Source organism: Heterodontus francisci, chromosome 41 (genome assembly GCF_036365525.1).
Source record: "Heterodontus francisci isolate sHetFra1 chromosome 41, sHetFra1.hap1, whole genome shotgun sequence".
In the NCBI taxonomy this organism is placed as follows: Eukaryota; Metazoa; Chordata; class Chondrichthyes; order Heterodontiformes; family Heterodontidae; genus Heterodontus; species Heterodontus francisci.
In genome coordinates this window covers 10,396,551-10,415,355 of record NC_090411.1, presented here as the reverse complement: position 1 = coordinate 10,415,355, position 18,805 = coordinate 10,396,551, and the positions used below count along the sequence as shown (strand labels likewise).

The following is an 18,805-nucleotide window of genomic DNA, read 5'->3' as shown; positions in this document are numbered from 1 at the left end:
GATATCGCACACCTACATGATGGACGTGCTTTCCAAAATGGGGTTTGGGGAGGGAATCTGCAATTGGATCCAACTGCTCTACACAAACATCAGTAGCGCAGTGTCAATCAACGGGTGGGAATCTGAAAGTTTCCCGATCAAATCTGGAGTCAGACAGGGCTGTCCTCTTTCCCCGGTCTTGTTTGTTTGCTGTATTGAACCCTTTGCTGAGTCTATTAGGAAGGATGCGAGCATAAGAGGGGTGACAATCCCAGGCAGTGGAGGCACTCAGGTCAAAACCTCCCTGTACATGGATGACGTCGCCGTCTTCTGCTCGGATCCGCTGTCCGTGCGCAGACTGATGAGCATCTGCGACCAGTTCGAACTGGCCTCGGGAGCCAAAGTTAACCACGGCAAGAGCGAGGCCATGTTCTTTGGGAACTGGGCTGACCGATCCTTTGTCCCCTTCACCGTCAGGTCAGATTACCTGAAGGTGCTGGGGACATGGTTCGGAAGTGCCGGGGCGTGCACCAAAACATGGGAGGAGCGAGTAGCCAAGGTACGACAAAAGTTGGGCATGTGGGGGCAGCGATCTCTCTCCATTGTGGGTAAGAACCTGGTCATCAGGTGCGAGGCGCTCACGTTGTTGCTCTACGTGGCGCAGGTCTGGCCCATACCCCACTCCTGCGCCGTGGCAGTCACCCGAGCCATTTTCCGCTTCGTCTGGGGATCTAAAATGGACCGGGTCCGGAGGGACACGATGTTCAAATCTCTGGACATGGGCGGGAAAAATGTACCCAACGTGGCCCTCATCCTGATGACCACCTTCGTGTGCGGCTGCATCAAGCTATGTGTAGATCCCCAGTACGCAAACTCCAAGTGTCACTACGTGCTGAGGTTCTATCTGTCCCCGGTGTTGCGAAGGATGGGCCTGGTCACATTGCCGCGGAACGCACCATGCAGTTGGGCGGCGCCGTACCACCTATCCTTCGTGGAGCAGTTTCTGCGGAAAAACACCTTTGACCACCGGTCCATCAGGCAGTGGTCTGCACGGAATGTCCTCAAGGCCCTACGGGAAAAGGAAACGGTGGATCCTGTCGGATGGTTCCCCGAGCAGACCGTCAAAGTCATTTGGCGGAATGCCTCATCACCAGAACTTTCAAACAAGCACCAAGACGTAGCTTGGCTGGTGGTGAGAAGGGCCCTCCCCGTCAGGTCCTTCATGCACACCCGAAGTCTCGCCCCCTCCGCACAGTGCCCCCGCGTTGGCTGTGGTGGGGAAGAGACGGTCGCCCACCTCCTCCTGGAATGTGCCTTTGCAAAGCAGGTGTGGAAAGAGATGCAGTGGTTTTTGTCAAGGTTCATCCCAAGCAGCTCTGTAACACAGGAGTCTGTGCTCTACGGGCTGTTCCCAGGGACGCACACCGAGACAAACATCAACTGCTGCTGGAGGACTATCAATTCGGTGAAAGACGCCCTTTGGTCTGCCCGAAACTTGCTGGTCTTCCAGCGCAAAGAGTTGTCCACCACCGAATGTTGCAGACTGGCACATTCCAAGGTCCAGGACTACGTGCTGAGGGACGCACTAAAGCTTGGGGCAGCCGCAGCAAAGGCTCAATGGGGAAAGACCACAGTGTAAGGTTCCCCCACCAAGCTGGACTGAGGGGCTGGAACCATGGGAAGCCCCTCGAACTGTATCGTTAATATTCTCAATTGCTGTAAATGTAAAACTGTAATTGACATGACAATTGTGAAACGGAAGGGTTGGGAAGAAACTCATGACATTATTGAAGGAAACTGATCTCCCTTGCAATGTTTGTATTTTTTGGTGCTGTTTGGAAACTGTTTGGCAATGTAATTTTTACAGATTTTTATGAATAAAGTATATTTTGGAAATAAAAAAAAAAAAAATCTGTTCTTATCAGTTTAATATCTGATACGTCCCCTATCTGGGGACCAAATATTAAATTGATTTTTGGGACAGGGAGATGGAACAGGGGCTTGCCCCGTCCACTCCATGCATCCACCTGGTATTGCAGTGTTTCCAGGAGCGGTGCAGCTTCTCCCCTCCATGGGGGCGAGACCCCTGCTGAAAAATAGAATTCGCAATAGTGACGGCGCTGCTGCTCGGCTGACTTTGCTGCAGTTTTCCGTGGGCGCTACGCTGCCCCCTGTTGGATTGCCCCGCAGTTGCAGGCCGCCCTTTGCTGCCCAGTGCGCGCGTGTCTTTTTTCCTGCGCAATGCCTCGCGCAGAAGCGCGAGGAATGGCTGCGCGTGGCATGCACGTGTGCTTTCCTTTCTGCTTGCAAGGCCCGGCAACAAAAGGAGCTCTGGCTCAAAGACCGCCCGCCGTCGCCTCTTTCGCCCTCGGCTCGCCCACCCGGCGGCTACTTTGAGGTAGAGGCCGCACGCCGGGCCTGACGCGAGCAGCAAACGCAGTTTTACTGCCATCGCTTCTCGGCCTTTTGGCTAAGATCAAGTGTAGTATCTGTTCTTATCAGTTTAATATCTGATACGTCCCCTATCTGGGGACCAAATATTAAATTGATTTTTGGGACAGGGAGATGGAACAGGGGCTTGCCCCGTCCACTCCATGCATCCACCTGGTATTGCAGTGTTTCCAGGAGCGGTGCAGCTTCCCCCCTCCATGGGGGCGAGACCCCTGCTGAAAAATAGAATTCGCAATAGTGACGGCGCTGCTGCTCGGCTGACTTTGCTGCAGTTTTCCGTGGGCGCTACGCTGCCCCCTGTTGGATTGCCCCGCAGTTGCAGGCCGCCCTTTGCTGCCCAGCGTGCGCGTGTCTTTTTTCCTGCGCAATGCCTCGCGCAGAAGCGCAAGGAATGGCTGCGCGTGGCATGCACGCGTGCTTTCCTTTCTGCTTGCAAGGCCCGGCAACAAAAGGAGCTCTGGCTCAAAGACCGCCCGCCGTCGCCTCTTTCGCCCTAGGCTCGCCCACCCGGCGGCTACTTTGAGGTAGAGGCCGCACGCCGGGCCTGACGCGCGCAGCAAACGCAGTTTTAGGGCCATCGCTTCTCGGCCTTTTGGCTAAGATCAAGTGTAGTATCTGTTCTTATCAGTTTAATATCTGATACGTCCCCTATCTGGGGACCAAATATTAAATTGATTTTTGGGACAGGGAGATGGAACAGGGGCTTGCCCCGTCCACTCCATGCATCCACCTGGTATTGCAGTGTTTCCAGGAGCGGTGCAGCTTCCCCCCTCCATGGGGGCGAGACCCCTGCTGAAAAATAGAATTCGCAATCGTGACGGCGCTGCTGCTCGGCTGACTTTGCTGCAGTTTTCCGTGGGCGCTACGCTGCCCCCTGTTGGATTGCCCCGCAGTTGCAGGCCGCCCTTTGCTGCCCAGCGCGCGCGTGTCTTTTTTCCTGCGCAATGCCTCGCGCAGAAGCGCGAGGAATGGCTGCGCGTGGCATGCACGCGTGCTTTCCTTTCTGCTTGCAAGGCCCGGCAACAAAAGGAGCTCTGGCTCAAAGACCGCCCGCCGTCGCCTCTTTCGCCCTAGGCTCGCCCACCCGGCGGCTACTTTGAGGTAGAGGCCGCACGCCGGGCCTGACGCGAGCAGCAAACGCAGTTTTACGGTCATCGCTTCTCGGCCTTTTGGCTAAGATCAAGTGTAGTATCTGTTCTTATCAGTGCTTATTTGATTGAGAAGAGACCATGATCATTGCTTTTTGATCCTGGGGAAGCTTTGAGTAAAATGGCTATAACCAATTTTCGAGCTTCGGGCCAGGGAGTGCGCAACACCGTTCGGGTGGTCGTGAAGGACAAGGAAGGAGATGCACCGGTCGATCGCACCTTCTTCATCAAGAAAATTCTCTTCGATTGCTGCGGATTTCAAGCGACGGACGTCTTCTGCCTGCAGGATTTCCCCAGCAGTGGATACTTCGACGTGACGTTCCGGAACGTGGCGGGATGCATCAAGTTCCTGAAGGCGTTCAAGGAGAAAGGGGACCGGGCGCCACTGTCGATCCTCACAGCGGAGCCGCTCTTCACGCTTCCGTCACAACGGGACCGGGTGGTGACGATTCACCTCTACAACCCCCATGTTCCGGTGGTGGATGTACTCACCTTTCTCGCCAGGTACGTCGAGGTGGCCGGCAGCAGCACTGATGTCAAGGACCCCTTTGGGATCTGGACCAGCAAGCGGCAGGTCAAGGTGACCTTGAAGGTAGATCCCAGTGGAGCCATCATCCACCCTCCCTCCAGCTTCGCTATCGGGGGAAGTCGAAGCTTCTTGGTCTACGCTGGGCAGCCCAGAGTTTGTCGCACCTGTGGCAAATCTGGTCACATGGCAGCCAACTGCAGCACGGTTGTTTGCAAGAACTGCAAGGAGGAAGGCCATCAGACCAAGGACTGTAAGCAGACTAAGTGTTGCAACTTGTGCGGTGCGGCAGGCCATCTCTACAAGACCTGTCCCAAACGTTGTCAAAGCTATGCTCAGGCGGCAAGGTCCAAGGAATGGCCGGGCGAAGGTTCGACGAAGGCGTCCGCTGTTCGAAAGGAGACCAACAACCTTCTCCGCAGTGAGGAACTTCAACCTGAGAAGGAAGGGGAGGCGGCTGAAACCAACGACCCAGCACCCGGAAACCCCTCCCCCACAGACAGAATCAATGGAGGAGGAGGCAGCAGATGGACAAACAGGTCAGTGGCAAGTGGTCCAGAGGAGAACCACAAAGAAAAAACATCCCAAAGCCACCACCCAAACCAGTGGCAAGAGGAGGCTCTCTTCTGAATCAGACTGCAACAACTCCTCTTCACTGGACGGGGAAATGCTGGAACGACAGCCCCTTCAAAAGAGGCGGCAGAACTCCGAGATGGATGATAAAGCATCCCAGCCCCCGGGCACTGGAAGCTGTGATGGGCCCAGCGTGCCCCAACCCCAATGCCCCACACGTAACGACGTGGCCAACGCATCTCAGCTCCAGGACACCGGGAGCAAAGACACGTCTGGCGCACCTGAGCTCCGGGAGACCGGGAGCTGTGATGTTTTCGAGGAGGAACAGATGGAAGCAGCTGAGGACAACCCAATCCTCTCTGCCTACAAGACCCCCCCGATGTCACCCGAGCGGCACAAACCCTGCAGGAAAAATCAGGAGGGGTTTCTGAGCCCAACCAACGTGAAACTGCTTGCGCATACGATGGGTATGCAGGAACATCCCGAAGGGGAAGGACTGGGACTAGCGAGGACAAATGGTATGGGAAGCAACAACTAATTTTTAGTAAAAAATGGGTGTAAGAATTGCTTCCATTAATGTGCGTAGCATTAAATCGACTACGCGATGTGTTTCAACCTTGGATTACCTTGCCAAGGTCAAAGCTGACCTACTGTTTCTGCAGGAGTGTGGAATACCACACCTCAGCACCTACAGGCAGTGGTCGCGATGGTGGTCCCACGGGCCATCGATCTGGTCGGGGGGTAATGACTGCCGTTCCTCCGGCCTGGGTATTCTGCTGCGGGGAGGTAACTTCACCATCTCCGAAGTTAAGGAGGTGGTGGGCGGCCGCCTCCTCGTAGCAGACGTGATGTACAACAACGCTCCGCTCCGGTTGATCAACGTGTACGCCCCGGTACAACGCAGCGAGCGGCTGACCGTCTTCCAGCAGCTCCCACTGCTGCTGGCGACGTCCAGGCCGGTCATCCTAGGCGGTGACTTCAACTGCATCATCGATGCGGCTGGACGATCCGGCAGTGACGACAGCAAACTGGACGCTACGTCCAGATTCCTAGTAGAAACAGTTAAGGATGCCAAACTGCACGACGTCTTCAGCAAACCTGCAGACGGAGCGCAGCGCAGATACACATGGTCAAGATCGGACGGGTCTGCCCGTTCCAGGATTGACTTCCTGTTTGTTTCCCGTGCTGTCACGGTCGGATCCACCGACGTCAAGCCGGTGTTCTTCTCCGACCACTGCCTCTTACTGGCCGACTGTCACTTACAGGACGACCAGCGGGTTGGCAGAGGGACGTGGAAGCTCAATGCGACACTGCTGACCCCAGAGAACGTTGAGGAACTCAAAAGGGATTACAAAGGTTGGAGGACCGTGAAACCCCTCTTTGAGTCTCCAGTTCACTGGTGGGAAGCGATTAAGGAGAACATCAAGAGGTTCTTCATCCACAAAGGTGTTCAGAAGGCGAGAGAGAGACAGAGGGAACTGTCCCGACTCCAGAAAATTATGCAAAATCTACTCCGGTTGCAGTCAATGGGGGTCGAGGTCAAGGAGGACCTCCAAGAGGTGAAGAGCCAGCAGGCCTCGCTCTTTGCCAAGGAGGCCTCCAAGATCATCTTCCGGTCCAGAGTCCGCTCCATCGAGCAGGATGAGACGTGCTCGCGTTACTTCTTCCAAAAGGTACACAGAGAGAGCTCTGTTATCAGCAGCCTGAAGGAAGAAGATGGCTCGGTAACGTCTTCGCAGTCCGACATACTAAGGATCAGCAAATCCTTTTATGCTGGGCTGTATGACGCGAAGCCCACAGACAGCAGAGCCTCCCAGTCCTTCCTGTCATCTATCACAGAGGTCTTAGATGACAGCAGGAGGGAGGGACTGGACAAGCCGCTAACTCTGGACGAGCTGACAAAGGCCGTCGAGTCTTTCGAGGCGAGTAAAACTCCCGGGAGCGATGGCTTACCGGTCGAGTTGTACTCGGCCCTGTGGGACTGGGTCGGCCCGGACCTGCTGGAAGTATACGAGAGTATGCTCCTGGCCGGTAGCATGTCAGAATCCATGAGAAAAGGCATCATCACCCTCATTTACAAGCAGAAGGGGGAGAGGGTAGAAATCAGAAATTGGCGGCCCATCTCACTGCTTAATGTTGATTACAAGATTCTGTCCAAAGTCATAGCCAGTCGAGTCAAGTCTGCTCTGGAGCTGGTGATTCACCCCGATCAGACCTGTACTGTACCCGGCAGGAAGATCTCTGATAGCCTCGCGCTACTCAGGGATACGATCGCCTACGTACGGGACAGGAGGGTGGACACCTGCCTCATCAGCCTGGACCAGGAGAAGGCTTTTGACAGGATATCGCACACCTACATGATGGACGTGCTTTCCAAAATGGGGTTTGGGGAGGGAATCTGCAATTGGATCCAACTGCTCTACACAAACATCAGTAGCGCAGTGTCAATCAACGGGTGGGAATCTGAAAGTTTCCCGATCAAATCTGGAGTCAGACAGGGCTGTCCTCTTTCCCCGGTCTTGTTTGTTTGCTGTATTGAACCCTTTGCTGAGTCTATTAGGAAGGATGCGAGCATAAGAGGGGTGACAATCCCAGGCAGTGGAGGCACTCAGGTCAAAACCTCCCTGTACATGGATGACGTCGCCGTCTTCTGCTCGGATCCGCTGTCCGTGCGCAGACTGATGAGCATCTGCGACCAGTTCGAACTGGCCTCGGGAGCCAAAGTTAACCACGGCAAGAGCGAGGCCATGTTCTTTGGGAACTGGGCTGACCGATCCTTTGTCCCCTTCACCGTCAGGTCAGATTACCTGAAGGTGCTGGGGACATGGTTCGGAAGTGCCGGGGCGTGCACCAAAACATGGGAGGAGCGAGTAGCCAAGGTACGACAAAAGTTGGGCATGTGGGGGCAGCGATCTCTCTCCATTGTGGGTAAGAACCTGGTCATCAGGTGCGAGGCGCTCACGTTGTTGCTCTACGTGGCGCAGGTCTGGCCCATACCCCACTCCTGCGCCGTGGCAGTCACCCGAGCCATTTTCCGCTTCGTCTGGGGATCTAAAATGGACCGGGTCCGGAGGGACACGATGTTCAAATCTCTGGACATGGGCGGGAAAAATGTACCCAACGTGGCCCTCATCCTGATGACCACCTTCGTGTGCGGCTGCATCAAGCTATGTGTAGATCCCCAGTACGCAAACTCCAAGTGTCACTACGTGCTGAGGTTCTATCTGTCCCCGGTGTTGCGAAGGATGGGCCTGGTCACATTGCCGCGGAACGCACCATGCAGTTGGGCGGCGCCGTACCACCTATCCTTCGTGGAGCAGTTTCTGCGGAAAAACACCTTTGACCACCGGTCCATCAGGCAGTGGTCTGCACGGAATGTCCTCAAGGCCCTACGGGAAAAGGAAACGGTGGATCCTGTCGGATGGTTCCCCGAGCAGACCGTCAAAGTCATTTGGCGGAATGCCTCATCACCAGAACTTTCAAACAAGCACCAAGACGTAGCTTGGCTGGTGGTGAGAAGGGCCCTCCCCGTCAGGTCCTTCATGCACACCCGAAGTCTCGCCCCCTCCGCACAGTGCCCCCGCGTTGGCTGTGGTGGGGAAGAGACGGTCGCCCACCTCCTCCTGGAATGTGCCTTTGCAAAGCAGGTGTGGAAAGAGATGCAGTGGTTTTTGTCAAGGTTCATCCCAAGCAGCTCTGTAACACAGGAGTCTGTGCTCTACGGGCTGTTCCCAGGGACGCACACCGAGACAAACATCAGCTGCTGCTGGAGGACTATCAATTCGGTGAAAGACGCCCTTTGGTCTGCCCGAAACTTGCTGGTCTTCCAGCGCAAAGAGTTGTCCACCACCGAATGTTGCAGACTGGCACATTCCAAGGTCCAGGACTACGTGCTGAGGGACGCACTAAAGCTTGGGGCAGCCGCAGCAAAGGCTCAATGGGGAAAGACCACAGTGTAAGGTTCCCCCACCAAGCTGGACTGAGGGGCTGGAACCATGGGAAGCCCCTCGAACTGTATCGTTAATATTCTCAATTGCTGTAAATGTAAAACTGTAATTGACATGACAATTGTGAAACGGAAGGGTTGGGAAGAAACTCATGACATTATTGAAAGAAACTGATCTCTTTTGCAATGTTTGTATTTTTTCGTGCTGTTTGGAAACTGTTTGGCAATGTAATTTTTACAGATTTTTATGAATAAAGTATATTTTGGGAAAAAAAAAAAAAAATCTGTTCTTATCAGTTTAATATCTGATACGTCCTCTATCTGGGGACCAAATATTAAATTGATTTTTGGGACAGGGTGATGGAACAGGGGCTTGCCCCGTCCACTCCATGCATCCACCTGGTATTGCAGTGTTTCCAGGAGCGGTGCAGCTTCCCCCCTCCATGGGGGCGAGACCCCTGCTGAAAAATAGAATTCGCAATAGTGACGGCGCTGCTGCTCGGCTGACTTTGCTGCAGTTTTCCGTGGGCGCTACGCTGCCCCCTGTTGGATTGCCCCGCAGTTGCAGGCCGCCCTTTGCTGCCCAGCGCGCGCGTGTCTTTTTTCCTGCGCAATGCCTCGCGCAGAAGCGCAAGGAATGGCTGCGCGTGGCATGCACGCGTGCTTTCCTTTCTGCTTGCAAGGCCCGGCAACAAAAGGAGCTCTGGCTCAAAGACCGCCCGCCGTCGCCTCTTTCGCCCTAGGCTCGCCCACCCGGCGGCTACTTTGAGGGAGAGGCCGCACGCCGGGCCTGACGCGCGCAGCAAACGCAGTTTTACGGCCATTGCTTCTCGGCCTTTTGGCTAAGATCAAGTGTAGTATCTGTTCTTATCAGTTTAATATCTGATACGTCCCCTATCTGGGGACCAAATATTAAATTGATTTTTGGGACAGGGAGATGGAACAGGGGCTTGCCCCGTCCACTCCATGCATCCACCTGGTATTGCAGTGTTTCCAGGAGCGGTGCAGCTTCTCCCCTCCATGGGGGCGAGACCCCTGCTGAAAAATAGAATTCGCAATAGTGACGGCGCTGCTGCTCGGCTGACTTTGCTGCAGTTTTCCGTGGGCGCTACGCTGCCCCCTGTTGGATTGCCCCGCAGTTGCAGGCCGCCCTTTGCTGCCCAGCGCGCGCGTGTCTTTTTTCCTGCGCAATGCCTCGCGCAGAAGCGCAAGGAATGGCTGCGCGTGGCATGCACGCGTGCTTTCCTTTCTGCTTGCAAGGCCCGGCAACAAAAGGAGCTCTGGCTCAAAGACCGCCCGCCGTCGCCTCTTTCGCCCTAGGCTCGCCCACCCAGCGGCTACTTTGAGGTAGAGGCCGCACGCCGGGCCTGACGCGCGCAGCAAACGCAGTTTTAGGGCCATCGCTTCTCGGCCTTTTGGCTAAGATCAAGTGTAGTATCTGTTCTTATCAGTTTAATATCTGATACGTCCCCTATTTGGGGACCAAATATTAAATTGATTTTTGGGACAGGGAGATGGAACAGGGGCTTGCCCCGTCCACTCCATGCATCCACCTGGTATTGCAGTGTTTCCAGGAGCGGTGCAGCTTCCCCCCTCCATGGGGGCGAGACCCCTGCTGAAAAATAGAATTCGCAATCGTGACGGCGCTGCTGCTCGGCTGACTTTGCTGCAGTTTTCCGTGGGCGCTACGCTGCCCCCTGTTGGATTGCCCCGCAGTTGCAGGCCGCCCTTTGCTGCCCAGCGCGCGCGTGTCTTTTTTCCTGCGCAATGCCTCGCGCAGAAGCGCGAGGAATGGCTGCGCGTGGCATGCACGCGTGCTTTCCTTTCTGCTTGCAAGGCCCGGCAACAAAAGGAGCTCTGGCTCAAAGACCGCCCGCCGTCGCCTCTTTCGCCCTAGGCTCGCCCACCCGGCGGCTACTTTGAGGTAGAGGCCGCACGCCGGGCCTGACGCGAGCAGCAAACGCAGTTTTACGGTCATCGCTTCTCGGCCTTTTGGCTAAGATCAAGTGTAGTATCTGTTCTTATCAGTGCTTATTTGATTGAGAAGAGACCATGATCATTGCTTTTTGATCCTGGGGAAGCTTTGAGTAAAATGGCTATAACCAATTTTCGAGCTTCGGGCCAGGGAGTGCGCAACACCGTTCGGGTGGTCGTGAAGGACAAGGAAGGAGATGCACCGGTCGATCGCACCTTCTTCATCAAGAAAATTCTCTTCGATTGCTGCGGATTTCAAGCGACGGACGTCTTCTGCCTGCAGGATTTCCCCAGCAGTGGATACTTCGACGTGACGTTCCGGAACGTGGCGGGATGCATCAAGTTCCTGAAGGCGTTCAAGGAGAAAGGGGACCGGGCGCCACTGTCGATCCTCACAGCGGAGCCGCTCTTCACGCTTCCGTCACAACGGGACCGGGTGGTGACGATTCACCTCTACAACCCCCATGTTCCGGTGGTGGATGTACTCACCTTTCTCGCCAGGTACGTCGAGGTGGCCGGCAGCAGCACTGATGTCAAGGACCCCTTTGGGATCTGGACCAGCAAGCGGCAGGTCAAGGTGACCTTGAAGGTAGATCCCAGTGGAGCCATCATCCACCCTCCCTCCAGCTTCGCTATCGGGGGAAGTCGAAGCTTCTTGGTCTACGCTGGGCAGCCCAGAGTTTGCCGCACCTGTGGCAAATCTGGTCACATGGCAGCCAACTGCAGCACGGTTGTTTGCAAGAACTGCAAGGAGGAAGGCCATCAGACCAAGGACTGTAAGCAGACTAAGTGTTGCAACTTGTGCGGTGCGGCAGGCCATCTCTACAAGACCTGTCCCAAACGTTGTCAAAGCTATGCTCAGACGGCAAGGTCCAAGGAATGGCCGGGCGAAGGTTCGACGAAGGCGTCCGCTGTTCGAAAGGAGACCAACAACCTTCTCCGCAGTGAGGAACTTCAACCTGAGAAGGAAGGGGAGGCGGCTGAAACCAACGACCCAGCACCCGGAAACCCCTCCCCCACAGACAGAATCAATGGAGGAGGAGGCAGCAGATGGACAAACAGGTCAGTGGCAAGTGGTCCAGAGGAGAACCACAAAGAAAAAACATCCCAAAGCCACCACCCAAACCAGTGGCAAGAGGAGGCTCTCTTCTGAATCAGACTGCAACAACTCCTCTTCACTGGACGGGGAAATGCTGGAACGACAGCCCCTTCAAAAGAGGCGGCAGAACTCCGAGATGGATGATAAAGCATCCCAGCCCCCGGGCACTGGAAGCTGTGATGGGCCCAGCGTGCCCCAACCCCAATGCCCCACACGTAACGACGTGGCCAACGCATCTCAGCTCCAGGACACCGGGAGCAAAGAAACGTCTGGCGCACCTGAGCTCCGGGAGACCGGGAGCTGTGATGTTTTCGAGGAGGAACAGATGGAAGCAGCTGAGGACAACCCAATCCTCTCTGCCTACAAGACCCCCCCGATGTCACCCGAGCGGCACAAACCCTGCAGGAAAAATCAGGAGGGGTTTCTGAGCCCAACCAACGTGAAACTGCTTGCGCATACGATGGGTATGCAGGAACATCCCGAAGGGGAAGGACTGGGACTAGCGAGGACAAATGGTATGGGAAGCAACAACTAATTTTTAGTAAAAAATGGGTGTAAGAATTGCTTCCATTAATGTGCGTAGCATTAAATCGACTACGCGATGTGTTTCAACCTTGGATTACCTTGCCAAGGTCAAAGCTGACCTACTGTTTCTGCAGGAGTGTGGAATACCACACCTCAGCACCTACAGGCAGTGGTCGCGATGGTGGTCCCACGGGCCATCGATCTGGTCGGGGGGTAATGACTGCCGTTCCTCCGGCCTGGGTATTCTGCTGCGGGGAGGTAACTTCACCATCTCCGAAGTTAAGGAGGTGGTGGGCGGCCGCCTCCTCGTAGCAGACGTGATGTACAACAACGCTCCGCTCCGGTTGATCAACGTGTACGCCCCGGTACAACGCAGCGAGCGGCTGACCGTCTTCCAGCAGCTCCCACTGCTGCTGGCGACGTCCAGGCCGGTCATCCTAGGCGGTGACTTCAACTGCATCATCGATGCGGCTGGACGATCCGGCAGTGACGACAGCAAACTGGACGCTACGTCCAGATTCCTAGTAGAAACAGTTAAGGATGCCAAACTGCACGACGTCTTCAGCAAACCTGCAGACGGAGCGCAGCGCAGATACACATGGTCAAGATCGGACGGGTCTGCCCGTTCCAGGATTGACTTCCTGTTTGTTTCCCGTGCTGTCACGGTCGGATCCACCGACGTCAAGCCGGTGTTCTTCTCCGACCACTGCCTCTTACTGGCCGACTGTCACTTACAGGACGACCAGCGGGTTGGCAGAGGGACGTGGAAGCTCAATGCGACACTGCTGACCCCAGAGAACGTTGAGGAACTCAAAAGGGATTACAATGGTTGGAGGACCGTGAAACCCCTCTTTGAGTCTCCAGTTCACTGGTGGGAAGCGATTAAGGAGAACATCAAGAGGTTCTTCATCCACAAAGGTGTTCAGAAGGCGAGAGAGAGACAGAGGGAACTGTCCCGACTCCAGAAAATTATGCAAAATCTACTCCGGTTGCAGTCAATGGGGGTCGAGGTCAAGGAGGACCTCCAAGAGGTGAAGAGCCAGCAGGCCTCGCTCTTTGCCAAGGAGGCCTCCAAGATCATCTTCCGGTCCAGAGTCCGCTCCATCGAGCAGGATGAGACGTGCTCGCGTTACTTCTTCCAAAAGGTACACAGAGAGAGCTCTGTTATCAGCAGCCTGAAGGAAGAAGATGGCTCGGTAACGTCTTCGCAGTCCGACATACTAAGGATCAGCAAATCCTTTTATGCTGGGCTGTATGACGCGAAGCCCACAGACAGCAGAGCCTCCCAGTCCTTCCTGTCATCTATCACAGAGGTCTTAGATGACAGCAGGAGGGAGGGACTGGACAAGCCGCTAACTCTGGACGAGCTGACAAAGGCCGTCGAGTCTTTCGAGGCGAGTAAAACTCCCGGGAGCGATGGCTTACCGGTCGAGTTGTACTCGGCCCTGTGGGACTGGGTCGGCCCGGACCTGCTGGAAGTATACGAGAGTATGCTCCTGGCCGGTAGCATGTCAGAATCCATGAGAAAAGGCATCATCACCCTCATTTACAAGCAGAAGGGGGAGAGGGTAGAAATCAGAAATTGGCGGCCCATCTCACTGCTTAATGTTGATTACAAGATTCTGTCCAAAGTCATAGCCAGTCGAGTCAAGTCTGCTCTGGAGCTGGTGATTCACCCCGATCAGACCTGTACTGTACCCGGCAGGAAGATCTCTGATAGCCTCGCGCTACTCAGGGATACGATCGCCTACGTACGGGACAGGAGGGTGGACACCTGCCTCATCAGCCTGGACCAGGAGAAGGCTTTTGACAGGATATCGCACACCTACATGATGGACGTGCTTTCCAAAATGGGGTTTGGGGAGGGAATCTGCAATTGGATCCAACTGCTCTACACAAACATCAGTAGCGCAGTGTCAATCAACGGGTGGGAATCTGAAAGTTTCCCGATCAAATCTGGAGTCAGACAGGGCTGTCCTCTTTCCCCGGTCTTGTTTGTTTGCTGTATTGAACCCTTTGCTGAGTCTATTAGGAAGGATGCGAGCATAAGAGGGGTGACAATCCCAGGCAGTGGAGGCACTCAGGTCAAAACCTCCCTGTACATGGATGACGTCGCCGTCTTCTGCTCGGATCCGCTGTCCGTGCGCAGACTGATGAGCATCTGCGACCAGTTCGAACTGGCCTCGGGAGCCAAAGTTAACCACGGCAAGAGCGAGGCCATGTTCTTTGGGAACTGGGCTGACCGATCCTTTGTCCCCTTCAGCGTCAGGTCAGATTACCTGAAGGTGCTGGGGATATGGTTCGGAAGTGCCGGGGCGTGCACCAAAACATGGGAGGAGCGAGTAGCCAAGGTACGACAAAAGTTGGGCATGTGGGGGCAGCGATCTCTCTCCATTGTGGGTAAGAACCTGGTCATCAGGTGCGAGGCGCTCACGTTGTTGCTCTACGTGGCGCAGGTCTGGCCCATACCCCACTCCTGCGCCGTGGCAGTCACCCGAGCCATTTTCCGCTTCGTCTGGGGATCTAAAATGGACCGGGTCCGGAGGGACACGATGTTCAAATCTCTGGACATGGGCGGGAAAAATGTACCCAACGTGGCCCTCATCCTGATGACCACCTTCGTGTGCGGCTGCATCAAGCTATGTGTAGATCCCCAGTACGCAAACTCCAAGTGTCACTACGTGCTGAGGTTCTATCTGTCCCCGGTGTTGCGAAGGATGGGCCTGGTCACATTGCCGCGGAACGCTCCGTGCAGTTGGGCGGCGCCGTACCACCTATCCTTCGTGGAGCAGTTTCTGCGGAAAAACACCTTTGACCACCGGTCCATCAGGCAGTGGTCTGCACGGAATGTCCTCAAGGCCCTACGGGAAAAGGAAACGGTGGATCCTGTCGGATGGTTCCCCGAGCAGACCGTCAAAGTCATTTGGCGGAATGCCTCATCACCAGAACTTTCAAACAAGCACCAAGACGTAGCTTGGCTGGTGGTGAGAAGGGCCCTCCCCGTCAGGTCCTTCATGCACACCCGAAGTCTCGCCCCCTCCGCACAGTGCCCCCGCGTTGGCTGTGGTGGGGAAGAGACGGTCGCCCACCTCCTCCTGGAATGTGCCTTTGCAAAGCAGGTGTGGAAAGAGATGCAGTGGTTTTTGTCAAGGTTCATCCCAAGCAGCTCTGTAACACAGGAGTCTGTGCTCTACGGGCTGTTCCCAGGGACGCACACCGAGACAAACATCAACTGCTGCTGGAGGACTATCAATTCGGTGAAAGACGCCCTTTGGTCTGCCCGAAACTTGCTGGTCTTCCAGCGCAAAGAGTTGTCCACCACCGAATGTTGCAGACTGGCACATTCCAAGGTCCAGGACTACGTGCTGAGGGACGCACTAAAGCTTGGGGCAGCCGCAGCAAAGGCTCAATGGGGAAAGACCACAGTGTAAGGTTCCCCCACCAAGCTGGACTGAGGGGCTGGAACCATGGGAAGCCCCTCGAACTGTATCGTTAATATTCTCAATTGCTGTAAATGTAAAACTGTAATTGACATGACAATTGTGAAACGGAAGGGTTGGGAAGAAACTCATGACATTATTGAAAGAAACTGATCTCTTTTGCAATGTTTGTATTTTTTCGTGCTGTTTGGAAACTGTTTGGCAATGTAATTTTTACAGATTTTTATGAATAAAGTATATTTTGGGAAAAAAAAAAAAAAAAAAAATCTGTTCTTATCAGTTTAATATCTGATACGTCCTCTATCTGGGGACCAAATATTAAATTGATTTTTGGGACAGGGTGATGGAACAGGGGCTTGCCCCGTCCACTCCATGCATCCACCTGGTATTGCAGTGTTTCCAGGAGCGGTGCAGCTTCCCCCCTCCATGGGGGCGAGACCCCTGCTGAAAAATAGAATTCGCAATAGTAACGGCACTGCTGCTCGGCTGACTTTGCTGCAGTTTTCCGTGGGCGCTACGCTGCCCCCTGTTGGATTGCCCCGCAGTTGCAGGCCGCCCTTTGCTGCCCAGCGCGCGCGTGTCTTTTTTCCTGAGCAATGCCTCGCGCAGAAGCGCAAGGAATGGCTGCGCGTGGCGTGCACGCGTGCTTTCCTTTCTGCTTGCAAGGCCCGGCAACAAAAGGAGCTCTGGCTCAAAGACCGCCCGCCGTCGCCTCTTTCGCCCTAGGCTCGCCCGCCCGGCGGCTACTTTGACGTAGAGGCCGCACGCCGGGCCTGACGCGCGCAGCAAACGGAGTTTTACGGCCATCGCTTCTCGGCCTTTTGGCTAAGATCAAGTGTAGTATCTGTTCTTATCAGTGCTTATTTGATTGAGAAGAGACCATGATCCTGGGGAAGCTTTGAGTAAAATGGCTATAACCAATTTTCGAGCTTCGGGCCAGGGAGTGCGCAACACCGTTCGGGTGGTCGTGAAGGACAAGGAAGGAGATGCACCGGTCGATCGCACCTTTTTCATCAAGAAAATTCTCTTCGATTGCTGCGGATTTCAAGCGACGGATGTCTTCTGCCTGCAGGATTTCCCCAGCAGTGGATACTTCGACGTGACGTTCCGGAACGTGGCGGGATGCATCAAGTTCCTGAAGGCGTTCAAGGAGAAAGGGGACCGGGCTCCACTGTCGATCCTCACAGCGGAGCCGCTCTTCACGCTTCCGTCACAACGGGACCGGGTGGTGACGATTCACCTCTACAACCCCCATGTTCCGGTGGTGGATGTACTCACCTTTCTCGCCAGGTACGTCGAGGTGGCCGGCAGCAGCACTGATGTCAAGGACCCCTTTGGGATCTGGACCAGCAAGCGGCAGGTCAAGGTGACCTTGAAGGTAGATCCCAGTGGAGCCATCATCCACCCTCCCTCCAGCTTCGCTATCGGGGGAAGTCGAGGCTTCTTGGTCTACGCTGGGCAGCCCAGAGTTTGTCGCACCTGTGGCAAATCTGGTCACATGGCAGCCAACTGCAGCACGGTTGTTTGCAAGAACTGCAAGGAGGAAGGCCATCAGACCAAGGACTGTAAGCAGACTAAGTGTTGCAACTTGTGCGGTGCGGCAGGCCATCTCTACAAGACCTGCCCCAAACGTTGTCTCAGCTATGCTCAGGCGGCAAGGTCCAAGGAATGGCCGGGCGAAGGTTCGACGAAGGCGTCCGCTGTTCGAAAGGAGACCAGCAACCTTCTCCGCAGCGAGGAACTTCAACCTGAGAAGGAAGGGGAGGCGGCTGAAACCAACGACCCAGCACCTACCCAGCGCCCGGAAACCCCTCCTCCACAGACAGAATCAATGGAGGAGGAGGCAGCAGATGGACAAACAGGTCAGTGGCAAGTGGTCCAGAGGAGAACCACAAAGAAAAAACATCCCAAAGCCACCACCCAAACCAGTGGCAAGAGGAGGCTCTCTTCTGAATCAGACTGCAACAACTCCTCTTCACTGGACGGGGAAATGCTGGAACGACAGCCCCTTCAAAAGAGGCGGCAGAACTCCGAGATGGATGATAAAGCATCCCAGCCCCCGGGCACTGGAAGCTGTGATGGGCCCAGCGTGCCCCAACCCCAATGCCCCACACGTAACGACGTGGCCAACGCATCTCAGCTCCAGGACACCGGGAGCAAAGAAACGTCTGGCGCACCTGAGCTCCGGGAGACCGGGAGCTGTGATGTTTTCGAGGAGGAACAGATGGAAGCAGCTGAGGACAACCCAATCCTCTCTGCCTACAAGACCCCCCCGATGTCACCCGAGCGGCACAAACCCTGCAGGAAAAATCAGGAGGGGTTTCTGAGCCCAACCAACGTGAAACTGCTTGCGCATACGATGGGTATGCAGGAACATCCCGAAGGGGAAGGACTGGGACTAGCGAGGACAAATGGTATGGGAAGCAACAACTAATTTTTAGTAAAAAATGGGTGTAAGAATTGCTTCCATTAATGTGCGTAGCATTAAATCGACTACGCGATGTGTTTCAACCTTGGATTACCTTGCCAAGGTCAAAGCTGACCTACTGTTTCTGCAGGAGTGTGGAATACCACACCTCAGCACCTACAGGCAGTGGTCGCGATGGTGGTCCCACGGGCCATCGATCTGGTCGGGGGGTAATGACTGCCGTTCCTCCGGCCTGGGTATTCTGCTGCGGGGAGGTAACTTCACCATCTCCGAAGTTAAGGAGGTGGTGGGCGGCCGCCTCCTCGTAGCAGACGTGATGTACAACAACGCTCCGCTCCGGTTGATCAACGTGTACGCCCCGGTACAACGCAGCGAGCGGCTGACCGTCTTCCAGCAGCTCCCACTGCTGCTGGCGACGTCCAGGCCGGTCATCCTAGGCGGTGACTTCAACTGCATCATCGATGCGGCTGGACGATCCGGCAGTGACGACAGCAAACTGGACGCTACGTCCAGATTCCTAGTAGAAACAGTTAAGGATGCCAAACTGCACGACGTCTTCAGCAAACCTGCAGACGGAGCGCAGCGCAGATACACATGGTCAAGATCGGACGGGTCTGCCCGTTCCAGGATTGACTTCCTGTTTGTTTCCCGTGCTGTCACGGTCGGATCCACCGACGTCAAGCCGGTGTTCTTCTCCGACCACTGCCTCTTACTGG

General features: G+C 55.2%; 5 non-coding genes and 5 pseudogenes across 5 annotated transcripts; all 10 read left to right on the top strand.

Annotated features, from left to right (window-relative positions):
* Positions 1 to 1,863: 1,863 nt before the first annotated feature.
* On the top strand, positions 1,864 to 2,043 carry LOC137354260 (U2 spliceosomal RNA; annotated as a pseudogene).
* A 386-nt stretch (positions 2,044 to 2,429) lies between these two features.
* Positions 2,430 to 2,620, top strand: LOC137355037 (U2 spliceosomal RNA). The gene has a single exon (XR_010970682.1). It is a non-coding gene; the product is annotated as a U2 spliceosomal RNA (small nuclear RNA).
* Positions 2,621 to 3,006: 386 nt separating this feature from the next.
* Positions 3,007 to 3,197, top strand: LOC137355036 (U2 spliceosomal RNA). Its single transcript, XR_010970681.1, has one exon. It is a non-coding gene; the product is annotated as a U2 spliceosomal RNA (small nuclear RNA).
* A 386-nt stretch (positions 3,198 to 3,583) lies between these two features.
* On the top strand, positions 3,584 to 3,692 carry LOC137354559 (U2 spliceosomal RNA; annotated as a pseudogene).
* Positions 3,693 to 8,881: 5,189 nt separating this feature from the next.
* Positions 8,882 to 9,059, top strand: LOC137354430 (U2 spliceosomal RNA; annotated as a pseudogene).
* Positions 9,060 to 9,445: 386 nt separating this feature from the next.
* Positions 9,446 to 9,636, top strand: LOC137354446 (U2 spliceosomal RNA). Its single transcript, XR_010970441.1, has one exon. It is a non-coding gene; the product is annotated as a U2 spliceosomal RNA (small nuclear RNA).
* A 386-nt stretch (positions 9,637 to 10,022) lies between these two features.
* Positions 10,023 to 10,213, top strand: LOC137354160 (U2 spliceosomal RNA). The gene has a single exon (XR_010970305.1). It is a non-coding gene; the product is annotated as a U2 spliceosomal RNA (small nuclear RNA).
* A 386-nt stretch (positions 10,214 to 10,599) lies between these two features.
* Positions 10,600 to 10,708, top strand: LOC137354558 (U2 spliceosomal RNA; annotated as a pseudogene).
* Positions 10,709 to 15,897: 5,189 nt separating this feature from the next.
* On the top strand, positions 15,898 to 16,080 carry LOC137354435 (U2 spliceosomal RNA). The gene has a single exon (XR_010970434.1). It is a non-coding gene; the product is annotated as a U2 spliceosomal RNA (small nuclear RNA).
* Positions 16,081 to 16,466: 386 nt separating this feature from the next.
* LOC137354719 (U2 spliceosomal RNA) lies at positions 16,467 to 16,584 on the top strand (annotated as a pseudogene).
* Positions 16,585 to 18,805: the final 2,221 nt, after the last annotated feature.